This window comes from Arachis stenosperma, chromosome 9 (assembly GCF_014773155.1).
Source record: "Arachis stenosperma cultivar V10309 chromosome 9, arast.V10309.gnm1.PFL2, whole genome shotgun sequence".
Classification (NCBI taxonomy): domain Eukaryota; kingdom Viridiplantae; phylum Streptophyta; class Magnoliopsida; order Fabales; family Fabaceae; genus Arachis; species Arachis stenosperma.
The window spans coordinates 57,377,868-57,390,602 of NC_080385.1; positions in this window are offsets into that span (position 1 = coordinate 57,377,868).

Here is a 12,735-nt window from a genome sequence, read left to right on the forward strand (position 1 = left end):
TCAAGCATTGGTGGAAGTTCCAAGATGAATACAAGCACAAGCCACCTTGATAAGAAGCTCCCCATAAGTCCAACTTAAGGACAATAAATAAAAGTGCTTGGTGGGAGACACCCCACCATGGTAAACTCTTTCCATACTCTTTTAGTTTGTTAATAAGTGAATTGAGTTGCCATTATAGGTAGATTCTCATTTTCATTTTTGTCTTTTGTAAATATTGGTAGAATTAGTTTAATTTCTTGTTTTATTGTTTTATTGAGTTTAGTTAGTAGTATAGTATGTTGAATAAGGTTCTAGGGTGTTTTGCTAATAGCTTGGAGGTTTGGAATGCTTGGATTGGTGCAAAAACATAGCAAAAATTTTTGAAAAAAAAATAGAACACCATCCACGCGTGCGCGCACCTAACGCGTACGCGCACTTGAGCATTTTTTCGACCACCCACGCGCACGCGCACTGTACGCGTACGCGTGGATGCAAAATTTCACCTCCAGCCAAAAACCCGAGAGTTAGGCCTGCACTGTGCGAACATTGGGCCTCAGGCACAAGTCCATGCACGCGTGCGCGCACTTGGCGCGTACGCGCACATGATCTTAAATTGGCAATGCACGCGCACGCACACTGTGCGCGCGCGCGCGTCGATTGCACAATCTGCACCTCCGGTACTTTTACCCGAGAGTTGTGCCAGACTTGGGCCGACACTATGCCTCCAGCCTAACTCGACGCACGCGTGCGCGCACTTGGCGCGTACGCGTCCTTCGACCAATATACCCATCGACGCGTAAACGTGCTTGATGCGCACGCGTCGGTAAAAAAAAAAAAAGAGTTTTTTTTCTCATCTTCCATTTTCTTTTGCTTATCACATTCGCATACTTCTACTCTTCCCATTTTCATTTAGTTTTTGTAGCATGTTTTCGTTTTTTTTTAGTCATTTCAATAATGGTGTTGGATTCTTACACTCAATTGTTGGGAATTCCTTGCATTATTTTGGTGCTTCTTGACTTGTTTGATATTGTTGGGTGATGAACCTTTTAAATCAATGCTTCATCTTGTATGACTCTTAAGTCTTTGTGTATTGATATGACCTTATATTGTCTTTCATGGCCCACTCTCCCTTGTTCGAACTTGATGCTCATCATGCTCTTCATGCGTTGACCTTACTCTTGCATCAAGTATCATTGATATGCCATTTTCTCTTATTGTTTCCTCCTCTACATGTTGTAGCTACCATGTAGTAGAGAACCATACTTTTATTTGGCATTAGCCCCCGCCTATGTTCTATTTGCTTCGATATCTTTGTTATAGGCTTAATATTCCTTTCCTTTTCTATCCTTTTAGGTTGGCCACCAAGGAGGGAGAAAGGAAAAGCTTTTAAAGGGGGCAACAAACAAGTCATCCACACAACCTTTTGAAGGAGCTCATCAATTGTAGCAACCCGTCCACCTTGCTCATCTTTGAGTGCACCAAGGACGGTGCAAACTTTTAAGTGTGGGGAGGTCGTCCGACCGTTCGGCAATTTTGGGTGACAAACTTCTAATCCCAACACTTTTGCATTTCATTTTAGGTTTTTAGGATTCTTATTGCATATGTATACACAATAAGCTTAGTCAAAATAATGAAAATTTTCAAGATTTCTATCTATAGAGCACCTTAATTGATTTGAGTGAAAATTTTTCATAGAACTTGCTTGAAATATATATATATTGTGGAACATATTTTTGAGCTAAGAACACAAGCAAGTGAGATTTGAGCCTAATGGTGTGGTTACATCTTATAACCACTTATTTTCCTTCTTGTGTGCATTATTCTCTTTCTATGATTGTAATCTTTGATTTGTTTGATTCTTTATGTCCATTATTTTGTGTATTCATGCATTTATATGATTGAGGCCATCATTTCATTGAGCTTACTTACCCAAATAGCTTTACCTTTTATCTTCCTTTGTTAGCCAATTTGAGCCTACGATTAACCCACTTGTTCTTAATTTTAGCACATTACAAGCCTTAAAGCGAAAAACAATAAATGTCCTTATTTGGATCTTTGATTAGCTTAGGCTAGAGTGTGTGAGTATCATTCAAGTGTGGGAACCTTGGGACATTGGGTGAATAAAAGGGTAATTTTGAATTGTTATTGATAATATTGGGAATTGGGTACATACTCATGTATTGATCAAATGTAAAACCTTATGCATTGATGCTCTTGTATATAGAAAGAAAAAAAAATGAGAAAAACAAAAGAAAAAGAAAAAAAGAAAAAGAATATGGAAAAGAAAAGAATCTGAAAAAGAAAGAAAAAAAAGAATAAAAAGAAAGAATAAAAAGGGGACAAAATGCCCCAAAGCAAAGTATAGCTCAATGAAATCAATGCATAAGTGTTGTGAAATGAAAAGAAAATGCATGAGTATGTGAAAAAGTGAAGAATGGGTAGTTAGGTTAGAACTTAATTGTATAGGATGTCATAGGTTAGGTGGGAAGTCTAAGCTTATCAAAGATTCAAACTTCAAGCTCACTTGACCATATATGCATCCTACCTTGACCCTAGCCCCATTACAACCAAAGAAAAGACCTCATGATACTTGTATGCATGCATGAAATATATGTCGATTGTTAGAAGAAAAACAAATCTTAGAAAGCATGATTAGGAGAGAATTGAGAGAATTAACCCTAAACACTTGAGCGAATAGAGTGCAAACACTACCGGTGAGGGTTTGATGCTCAATTACATGTTTCCACCTACAATCATCACTTTTCATGCAAGTTTGTAAAAATATTTAATAACTCAATTCAATTGTGGATTAGGCTTGCTAGTCCTTAGTCCTTGTGCATATATGCTTCTTGGGAATTGATTTATTTTGACCAAGCAATTGCATTCATTTAGATAGTTGCATATAGGTAGATTGCATTTAGTAGTTCCATTGAATAAATGCCATACCCTTACTTCATTCTTGGTTTAAGCATGAGGACATGCTTGGTTTAAGTGTGGGGAGGTTGACAAACCCCGTTTTGACGGTTTATCTTGTATTGATTTTAAGAGATTTTATCACCTTTTACCCACATTTATTCAATGAAATAGCATGGTTTTGTGATTGTCTCCCTATTTGTGCTTAGATGTAAAAACATGCTTTTAGACCCTTAATTTGATGGTTTTAATCTCCCTTTGATTCCACTAGATGCCTTGATATGTTTGTTAGTGATTTCAGATTGAAAAGGGCCAGGAATGGATCAAAGGAGCGAAGAGGGAAAGCATGCAAAGTGGAGAAATCATGAAAAGTCAAAGAAGTTGAACTCGCCCATGGACGCGCACGCGCACCTGGCGCTTGCGCGCACCTGCGAATTACCCCATGGACGCGTACGCGTGATGTGCGCGTACGCGTCGGTGTTGGTTTATGATTTTTTTAATGAAAACGTGGCCAACGAATTCTGAAGGGTTGTGGGGCCCAATCCTAACCAACTTTGGCGCCAAAGATGCTATTTAAAGCCAAGGATTGAAGAGCAAAGGGGATTCCAACTCATTAATTCATTACACACTCATTAGGATTAGTTTAGAGTTAGTTTCTAGAAAGAGAAGCTCTCTCTTCTCTCTAGAATTAGAATTAGGATTAGGTTTAGTTCTTAGATCTAGGTTTTAATCTTTGATTTCTTCCACTCCTATCTCTCAATTCCTTGTAGTTACATTCATCTTCCTCTATTCTTTTGTTGTAATTTCTTTTATGTTGTTCTTATATTTTGTTGTAGATCTAGTATTGTTCCTTCTACATTCTTCCAATTCAATAAGAGGTAATTCATACTAAATGTGTCTTCTTTACTTTTCTATTGTTGATCTCTTGTTTTTGTAGTTGTAGATTCCTTTAATTCTTGCATTTAATAATGATTACTTCTATTGCACTTTATGTGTTTGTTGAAATGCCTCTTCTAGATATAGTATAGATTTTTGTTCCTCTTGGCCTAGGTAGAGTAATTAGTGACACTTGAGTTATCTAATTCCTTTGTTGAATGATAATTGGAGAGATTGCTAATTGGTTTGGAGTGCACTAAAGCTAGTCTTTCCTTGGGAGTTGGCTAGGACTTGTGGCTCAAGTCAATTCATCCACTTGACTTTCCTTTCTTTACTAAGGGTTAACTAAGTGGTAGCAATGAACAATTCTCATCACAATTGAGAAGGATAACTAGGATAGAACTTCTAATTTTCATACCTTGCCAAGAGCCTTTTATAGTTGTTAGTTTACTTTCATGCCTCTTATCCAAAACCCCAAAACAACTCAAACCAATAACAAGACACTTTATTGTAATTCCTAGGGAGAACGACCCGAGGTTTAAATACTTCGGTTTATAGATTTTAGGGGTTTGTACTTGTGACAAACAAATTTTTGTATGAAAGGATTATTGTTTGGTTTAGAAACTATACTTTACAACGAGATTTCATTAGTGAAATTCTAAACCGTCAAAAATCCAATCGTCAAGTCCCTCGGTACGCGCATCCCCAAGTGCAAAAATAATATCCATGGAGTCAAACTCCAAGCTCAAATATAATATTCCATGGAGTCAAACTCCAAACTCAATAATATAATATGCCTTGGAGTCAAACACCAAGCTCAATAATAAAATATTTCATAGAGTCAAACACCAAGCTCAATAATATTTATATATATATATGCGTGCTGACGAACGGACTTTTGCTAGTAAAGAATTTTACAAATAAAATCTCATTGAAAGTATAGCTTCTAAACCAGCAAAGGATCCTTTCATACAAAAACTTGTTTGTCACTAAAGCAAACCCAATAAAAATAAACCGAAGTATTTAAACCTCGGGTCGTCTCTTAAGGAATTGCAGAGAAGTGTGCTTATAATTGGTTATGAAAAAGTGTGTTTTTGGGGTTTTTAAGATAAGAAGCAATAATAGTAAATGGCAAAAGGAATAAACTAATAACTAGAAAAACTCTTGGCAAGGTATAAGAACTAGATGTCCTATCCTAGTTATCCTTATCAATTGTGATGAGAGCTGTCCATTGCTTCCACTTGGTCAACCTCTAACTATGAAGGTATGTCAAGTGGATAAATCAATTTGATTCCTCAAGTCCTAGTCAACTCCTACGGAAAGACTAGAGTCATTGGAATTCAAATCAACTCGCAAACATAACAATTATCCATCAACAAAGGAGTTTGATAACGCAAGTGTTACCAATTACTCAACCAAGCCAAGAACATAGAATCCTACTCTAACAGCCTTCTAAGCATTTTGTCCAGCACTTGGCAGCTATAAAATAAAAGCCTAGAAAAGCAATAATAGAATATTAAATCCAAACAATCAATTGCATTAATATGGAAATTGAATCTAACATCAAAAGTTCACAAACTAAAGTAATAACAATAAGTAATCAATAAGAGTAGAAGAGAAATCCTAAAACCTAGAGAGAGGAGAGAGCCTCTCTTCCTAAAAACTACATCTAAAACCTAAAATTGTGTAAATGAGAAGTGAATGAATGAATGCTGGTTGATTCCCCCACTTTGTAGCCTCTAATATGTGTTTTCTGGGCCGAAAACTGGGTCAAAAACAGCGCAAAAATCGCCCCAGTGATTTTTGCAGTGACAGTACGTCGCGCATGTCGCGCGTACGCGCCAGGTGCGCGTGCGCGCCGATGGACTTTTGGCTAATGTGCGCGTGCGCATGCTTTGCGCGTGCGCGTCCTTAAACGCCAGGTTAACTATGGCAAATTATATATCGTTGCAAAGCCTCAGATGTTAGCTTTCCAACGCAACTAGAACCGCCTCATTTGGACCTCTATATTCCTTCAATTATATATCATTGCGAAGAAGTCAGGGCTGACAGCATTAGCAGTTCCTTCAATTTCTTGTTTCCTTCCAGTTTTGCATGCTTCCTTTCCATTCTCTAAGCCATTCATGCCCTGTAATCTCTGAAAACACTTAACACACATATCATGACATCGAATGGTAATAAGAAAGGATTAAAATTAGCTAAATTAAGACCAAAGAAGCATGTTTTCAATCATAGCACAAAATCAGGAAGGAAAATGTAAAACATGCAATTTACATGAATAAATGTGAGATTAGTGGATAAAATCCACTCAATTAAGTACAACATGTGCCACGAAATAGTGGTGCATCACGTGCCCATGGGGGAACCCGGGGAGTTAAAGTGTTCGGTCACATCTTGCAACATAGGGTCAACAATTAGTCTCAAATATACAAGCCATGTAATAATATTTTTCTTTTTAAAATAACAATTCAAATAAAAAATTCAATTTTTATAAAGATTTCGATAGTATCTCCTCTAAAACTTGAACTTCTGTCACCTTTAAAGGGTCCCAACCACCAAACCAAACACCTCTCGATCATTCAATTCATTTCCAATGTCAAATTATTTTAAAATCAAGTCAATTCTTATATTAAATTTTTTTCCAAAATCTAACCAACTCCAATAGCAACCGTTTACAAAATTGAATCAGACATCTAGTGCGGAATTTCTAGTTCCACTAGCTAACCTGCAAGTGCACCGGGTCGTACCAAGTAGTACCTCAGGTGAATGAGGGTCGATCCCATGAGGATTGATGGACTGAGCAATAATGATCGAATGACTCTTTAGTCAGGAAAGCAGAAAGTGATGTCTTGGGAGTTCAAAAAGCATTAAATAGTAGTTCGGAGAGTAGAAAACGTAAACAGTGAAAATGTTGTGATGTATACAAGAGAAAACAGTTAAGGTATTGAAGATATTTACTTTTCCAGATTAAGTTTTCATACTAACTATTTTAATCATGCAAGATTCATTTCATGGCAAACTGTCAGTGACTAAACCCTAATGTCTTAGCGATTTAGTCTCCTCTAACCTATTTAACTGCCAATGTCTTGGTCACTTAATTTTGAGTAGAAAATTAAGTTCAATTCTAGTTTATGGACACAAAACCCTAATTACCCAAATCTAAGAGGATTATATGTCATGTATCCTGAGTAGTTCAAGTAATTAACGGTTTAGAAGGAATTTAGTTTCAAGCTGTTGTTCAGGTGAGATATCTCTTCCATGAATCACAAGAATGCAAATAGAATAAGGGCCATTCTTCCAATCTACCCAGATTTATAAAATAAAGAACGAAAGTAATCTTTGAAACTAAATCAATACATTAATTAAAATAGAAAAACAAGAGTCTCAATCTATAGAAATAAGCAGAGCTCCTAACCTTAAGCAAGGAGGTTTAGTGGCTCATGCTTCAGAGAGAAAACTAGGGTTCAGAAAATGTCAAAGTGCGGAAGTGCAAAGCCCCTACAAAGGGCGAATCTTTTTTCTTTTATATCTAACCTAATTTGATTTGTAATTAAAATAAAATAATAAATTCTAAACCCAAAAGATTTTGTTTATAAATAAAAATAACTAAAATAAAAGATAAAATAATAATTAAAAGCTAAATCCAACTAAAGATGCTCCAAGAGTGAAGTTTGATCCGGATTGCCTAGCGTTTAGCGCTCAAAGGGGGTAGAATGCTTTTGATCTTGCTAAGTTGCTGGTGCTAAATGCCAAGCCCTGGTGGGCAGCTTCAATTCTTCTCTTTTTTGCACAAAACTCTGCCAAACTGATTCGAATTTCACCTAAAATAATTAAAACTCCAAAACAACTCAAAGTAGCATCCAAGGAGGATTTTAACACTAAAATATGCTTAAACTCACTAAATTCTAACTCAGTTTAACCAGAAAATAAGTAGAAAATAGGGTAAAGATACTCACGCATCAATGTCTCTCAACCAACCCATTCAATTCAATTTCACACATCAATTTTCATTATTATCTTATACTCATCAAAGTCATAATCCAACACATACAAATTCATTCATCCTTTATACCCACATCATATATCATCTATATAATCCATCAATAATTTATTTAATTCATTCCTATCTTAAGGTCTTCTAGCCTAAATTTTCACGTGACATTAAACATTAACTATGAGAAACTAAAACCATATCTTGGTCAATTTCTCCCTAAGCTCGAAACACCTCAAAAACCTCTCCTTTCGCAAGCTCCATAATTCCAAACATCAATTCCTCAAGCTTAATCACCCAGATTTTATTCTAAACTGCCTAATTGAACCCCAAATCAACAAGAACACAATCTAATTCACACAATATTACTATAATCATCATAGGATTCACTAATTCAATGATTCACAAGGGTTCAATAGTTTCTTACCTTACCCACATGTTGATTGCACAAAACCCAGTGATTTTTCGCTACTAGAGTTCACCTAAACCATCAAAATTATTCAATTCCTCAATACCCAAACTCGAAATTCCCAAAATTGAGGAGGGGAATAAATGGATGAGAAATGAAAATTTCTTACCACTTTGTTCAGATAGAATTAAAGATAATTTCAAGAAGAACACGTGGTCACTAACGGTTCATCAATTAGAGCTCCGGATTGAATGTTATGGACCATTAAATTTTTTGAGGAATAAGGGTTTTGGATACGTTCTTAACCTGCTCCTCTCTACTTTCAGTGTGGGTGGCTTTAATGAATGCGAAGGGAGCTAAAGCAAGGCTTATATGGGTCGGCCTTGGGCCCAGTCTAACCAGTTCGGCACGTTGGCCCGATTTTAGGCCAAAATCTTTAAAATTATTGTCCAAATTCATATTTTAAATATTTCTACTTCTCTAAACTATAAAAATGAAATTTTGTAATTTCTTTGAATAATAATTAATTTTTTAACTAATTATTTATTTATTTCCTGGGATTTACATCCTACCCACCTAATTAAGAATTCTGCCCTCAAAATTCAGATTTCGTTACCTGAAAATAGGTGCGGGTAGCCTTTTCTCATTTTTGGCTTAAGTTCCCAAGTGTGTTCCTCAATTCTAGCTCAACTCCAAGCAACCTTTACCAACGAAACTTCCTTTCTGCGTAACTACTTAATACTGATATCATCAATTCGGACTGGATCACTTGAAGTGCCAGATTCTCTCTTAATTGAATTGATTCAGGTTCTAAATTGTAGCTAGCATCAGAAGTGTATTTTCAAAGTTGCAAAACATGAAATACATCGTGCAGGTTCGAAATATGTGGTGTTAAAGCTATTTGATATGCCACCGGCCTAATTCTCTTTAGGATTTGAAATAGACCGATATAACAAGGATTCAATTTCTTTGCTTTGATCGCTCTACCCACTCCTGTTATTGGAGTAACTCTTAGAAATACATGATCTCCTTCATCAAATTCTAACGGTTTCTGTCTCTGATCGGCATAGCTCTTATGGCGACTCTGAGCGGTAAGCATTCTGTTACGGATTTTCTTAATCTGTTATGTGATTTTAGCTACTAACTCAGACACCAATAAACTTGACTCTGTAGCTGATGTGTGGAAAACGATCCAACACAAAACTCACCGACAAGTGTACCGGGTCGCATCAAGTAATAATAACTCACATGAGTGAGGTCGATCCCACAGGGATTGAAGGATTGAGCAATTTTAGTTTAGTGGTTGGTTTAGTCAAGCGAATCAAGTATTGGTTGAGAGATTTGTGTTTAACAGGAAGTAAATGACAGTAAATGTAAAGGGGGAAGGGCAAATTGCAGTAAATTAAAGAGCAGGAAAGTAAACTTGCAGAATCTTAAAGAACAAGAAAGTAAATGACTGAAACTTAAAGTGCAAGAAATATAAATTGCAGTAACTTAAATGGCAAGAAATGTAAATTGCTTGAATGTAAAAGGGATTTGAGGGCTGGGATTGCAGAATCTAAACAAAGAGAAAGTAAATTGCAACAATTAATAGAGCAGAAATTAAATTGGAAGCAATGATAATTCAAACAGAAGTTGAAATTGAAATGCAGCAAGGTTCACAGAAGAACAAAAAGTAAAATTGGGTCTCAGGTCTCAAGAGACTAGGTAGCAGAGCCTAGATCTCTATTTGCCTTCCTAGATCCAAGTTCACAAAGCAATTGACAAGAAATTGAAGAAGAAGCAGTAAAGGAAATTGAAATTGATTGTAATTATGCAGAAAGGAATTAAAAGAGAATTTGAATGGGAATTGAGACAGAATTTCCTCAATTTCTCACACCCAAAACTCAAAACAAGGAAATTAAAAATGCTCTAGCAAGAATGAGGAAGAAGAGAGATCAATTCCCCACCCCAATTCTCTGAAATCTCGGTGGAGTCACCAAGAGAAGTTGCAGAATTCAAAACTCAAAGAGAATGCAAAATAAGTCAAAAGTTTAAAAGTGAAAGTAAAGGTCCTAATTACATCAAACTAACTCCTATTTATACACTTTCTATTCTTGGATTTTTGGATTTGGATGGGCTTTTGAATTGGTGAAGAAATGAATTAAAATGGGGATTTAATTGCATTTTCGGCCCATGAGAAGTTGCTCCCAAGAGGCTGCCCTGCCCTTGTGGAGGGCAGGGCAGGATTTGGTGCATGTTGGTGCGGCCTTGGTGCGGTCTGGTGCGACTTTGGTGCGCAAAACACTGCCCTGCCCGCGCCAAGGGCAGGGCAGGAAAAGTTGGTGCGCCAGAAATGCCTTGGTGCGCTGTTAGTGCTGCCAGAATCAAGAGTTGGTGCGCCAGAATTAAGAATTGGTGCGCCAGATTTGTGTGTGATGCATAGGATGCTGCCCTGCCCTCGTGGAGGGCAGGGCAGGAAATTTTGGTGCTGCCAGGATCGAGCTTGGTGCGTGCTTGGTGCTGCCAGGAGAGAATTGGTGCGCCAGATTTGTGTGTGGTGCGCCAGATTTGTGCATCAGTCCAAATGCTGCCCTGCCCTCACAGAGGGCAGGGCAGTGTTTCCAAAATGAAGGCCCGTGTTTGAATCTGGGCAGAGACACACGCTACTAAATTTTCCTTGGTTTCTTGGCACGGCACTCAACCTTAGTTCCTTGCTTCTTCCTTGTTCCGTGTTCGATTCTTGTGGCATGCATGGGTGACATTTTTCCTTTGAATTTCCCCCTTGGTGAGCCCGATTCTGCCCTTGTGGAGGGCAGGGCAAGGTTTTGTTCTTCTTGGTTCCAAGGCACAAAATTGTGCTCTGCCCTTGGAGTGGGCAGGGCAGAGTTGCCTTCTCTTCTTGGTTTTCTTATGTTGCCCTCCTAGAGGGCAGTGTGCCCTTGTGGAGGGCAATTTTTGCCTCCCCCTTTGCATGCGGCACACTTCCTTTCTCTTTGACCACACTTTCCTTTCCTTGGGCTACACTTCTTAGGCCACGCTTTTCCTTTTCTTTTCTTTTCTTCACCTATAATAAACCAAAACAACCACTCCAAGTATCACTAAATTCAAGAGGCTTATAAATCAATTAAAATTCAATTAAAATTAGCTTAAACCTCATGGATTAACATTAATTTCATGGTGGTTGCTTGATTTAGAGAAGTTATGCATTTTCACTCCAAATCACTTACTTAGGATGCAAGAAAGTGCATAAATGCTAACAAAACAAGTGAAATTAGCTTGAAAAATGGGTATATGATGACTTGTCATCACAACACCAAACTTAAATCTTGCTTGTCCCCAAGCAAGCATCAAAACTAAGAGTAAATGATATGAATAAGAAAAGAACACATATCCTTATTAGGCAGATAGCAGAACTTAATTTCTGGGGTCTTTATGCAGACAATGATAACTCACTTATTGTTGCTGCTGCATAATACACATCTTTCCTCAAAGGCTTGCTAGACTTGCTGTTAGAAGACTCACTTTTTAATTACTCCCTTGTTAACTTTCCTTGGCTTACAATGCTTAACAAGCTTATTATTCTTTTGGAGGTTTGGTGTCAAATGTTGCAGTATTAGCCTTTGGCTTTATTTTCTTTTTTTTTTTACTCAACATCTTTCCACCACAGACACATGGCTCGTTAATTCTTCCTAGGATCATTGATGCCCAGCATCTCTTTGGATAACTAAATGTTCTGTATCTAAGTTGCTCTTTATTGTGGATTTTCAATTGGCCATCCCAAATCAGTTGATCTAAGTGACCGGGTTTTAAAATACCCCTTAGAATTTACTCATCCAAGCAGATCTTAGTACAAGAACACCACAGGCATGTGTCCTAGGGTCCAAGCTATTGGTGTCCAACCTTTATTCTTTGTTTTTCTTGCCATTTTGGCTCTTTCTTTCCCTTTTCTTTCTGTTTTTGTTACCAAGGGCTTTTTCATTATTGATAAGAGTCTTTGTAACAGCAAGCTAACTCACATTTGAATGAGAATGATATTATGCAATAATTATTTCATGAGTTATGCATTTAATCAAACACATATACCACCACCAACTTCCATTCATACTTATGCAACATTGGATATTTTACTTTTCAATTCAGACCAAACTCTTTTATTTAAGCATATGGGAAACAAAACAATTTTCAAGCTAAGTGATGGATAACAAGCATTATGCAGGTTTAGCATTTTTAACAAACAATTTCACTTGCAGCTAGATAAACACTTTAGCAAGACATACAATGGTTTCCAGATTCAGCACATTTCACAGCAGCAAGGATTAAGTTTTAGATACAACCTTTGAAGTTGCAGCCCTTTGATTTTTCCTTCTGTTGTGTCCTCTTTGAGTTAAAATGCATAATGTCTTCAATTGTTGACTCATGTCCTGCATAATCCTCAAAGTTGCTTGCTTCTCAAGCCCTTAATTGTATGGTTAGTATGCATAAACTGAGTGTGGTTCTAAGATTGATTTTTGGTGTAGGGACACCAAACTTAATTGTTTGCCACTGCCTCAGATACAACAAATTAACCATATTTGAAACCATGTAT